General features: G+C 38.7%; 1 pseudogene; it reads right to left on the bottom strand.

The window, feature by feature from the left end:
* Positions 1–583: 583 nt before the first annotated feature.
* LOC102824429 lies at positions 584–1,920 on the bottom strand (annotated as a pseudogene).
* Between the last annotated feature and the right edge of the window lie 13 nt (positions 1,921–1,933).

Genomic DNA, 1,933 nt, shown 5'->3' with positions numbered 1-1,933 from the left:
ATAATGTGTATTATGCTGTTGTTGGGTTGAATGCTCTGTACATATCTCTCTATGAGGTGAAGTTGGTTGATTGTGTTGTTTAGTTCCTCTGTGTCTTTGTGTAATAGTAAGAGAACAAACCTCTAACACTTCTCATTCTATTTTTAGCTCCACCAGTGAGAATCAAAATTGTCAGTTTTTCCAATGGCAATTTCTCCACATCAGAAGATGACTCCCAAAAGACAAAATAATTTTTAGCTTTTCTTGCCTTCAAAATGTTTTATCCAATCCTGTATTTCTTACAGGCTTTTGAAACATGTAGAATATTAGTAAGAAACATTCAAATGAATGAAACATATCAAATGTAAGCAATAAGCAAGACACATTCCTTTGAGGGATTTATCTGTTAAAAAACAAACAAACCCTCAAGTCTGTATAAGAAAGTAAATCCAGTATTTTTTTGCTTCTTCTTTAAAAAACAGTTTTTCCAAAATATTCCACAAAATTGGTAGTTAAGTACTAAAAGATCAGGAGAGGAAAAGTTGAGTGCAGGCACACACAACATTAATACAAAAAGGCATAAAAGTGTACAAATTTAAGCAGTTTATAACAGATTAGGGTCATATTCCAAGATACCATAGAAATTCACCCTTCTGCAGGAACTAGGGTTTGTACTGTTGAAGATGACCAGTGAAGAACTCAGTCTTGGAGTAATGCCCCTTCCTAATCCAAATCCAAATTTCTGCACTATGCCTCCATGGTGAGAGCCTCTCATTCCACCACCCAGCCTCCCCTTTAAGGCTTCAAGGGGCCAGCAAGCAGTTATCTTGCCGGTCCCTTTTCCTGGAGGCTTGACTCTACTCTTACACATTCAGATGGACTTCACCTCTGAAAATGATAGGCCTGTTGCTAAGAACCTCTGAACAGATTCAGAGTCATCTGAAATTGGGTGATTTCCCACCACTGTTAATGCACAGCTCCACCATATTCCCATAATTTTAAAAGAAATCTTTGAACTCTGAATTGTCCACTTCATGAAGCACGTTGCCAATACAGAGTTGGTGACTGTCAGGGTGTCTCACAATTCTTTAAGGTTCAATGTTATCTTGCTCACCAGTCTGACAAATTGGCCTAGGGCCCCTCTGTGGAGGAATATTTATTTGTTGTTCTCACACTCTTTGATCACCTCTGAGGTCTCTGAGGTAGAATCTGAGATTCAGGCTTATACTCTAGATGGGGCTATAAAGTTGGAACTTTAACAACATAAGGTGAGATCCCAGTACCTGCAACAGCTCCATTTGAGAAAGGTTTTTACTGGTTACAGATGCCCAAGAAAATGTCCAGAAGTCTTCCTGTGAGGTCTTAGCTATGTTTGTAGGTGCTGGAGAAGAACTCTTCTGAGTATCCTCAGGAGCATTTTCTTCTAATACTGGCTCAGGCTTCTTCTCTTGGATTTCAGATATAGGTTCTTGCTCTGGTTCTGGCTAAGGATAAGGGTCTGGTTCAGCAATAATTTCCTTCTAAGTCATTGCTGATAGTCTGATCATAGAAATTTCCATCATTATCAAGTACCACCTCTGGTGTCTGCTGTCTTTCTTTAGTGTCCTCTACCTCTTCCTCAGATTCCTTCTGAGGATTAGTGACAAAAACACCTAAGACTTCATCTTTGTATTTGAAGACATCATTATGAGAATAGAACTTAGTTGCAACAGAGACCTTCGGTGCAAGGACAAACATCTGCATAAATTTCCTCAAAGCTTGTTTACTATCAGAGAGCAACTTCATTACATGGACCACCACACCATCATTTAGAGAGTAGCATGAGCATCAACATGGTAATTCTTAGTGTGACAGTTGGTAAAGTTTTGTGTTGTTAGTTTCCTACAGAGTTTTTTTTTGTACACAGACTGCATCTGCTGATTTTCCATTTGAATCCTCCATGGACATAAGAAGA

The sequence above is a fragment of the Chrysochloris asiatica genome, unplaced genomic scaffold (assembly GCF_000296735.1).
Source record: "Chrysochloris asiatica unplaced genomic scaffold, ChrAsi1.0 scaffold00033, whole genome shotgun sequence".
Taxonomy (NCBI): domain Eukaryota; kingdom Metazoa; phylum Chordata; class Mammalia; order Afrosoricida; family Chrysochloridae; genus Chrysochloris; species Chrysochloris asiatica.
Note: the sequence above shows the minus strand (reverse complement) of the source record. Positions and strands in the feature narration are given on the sequence as shown.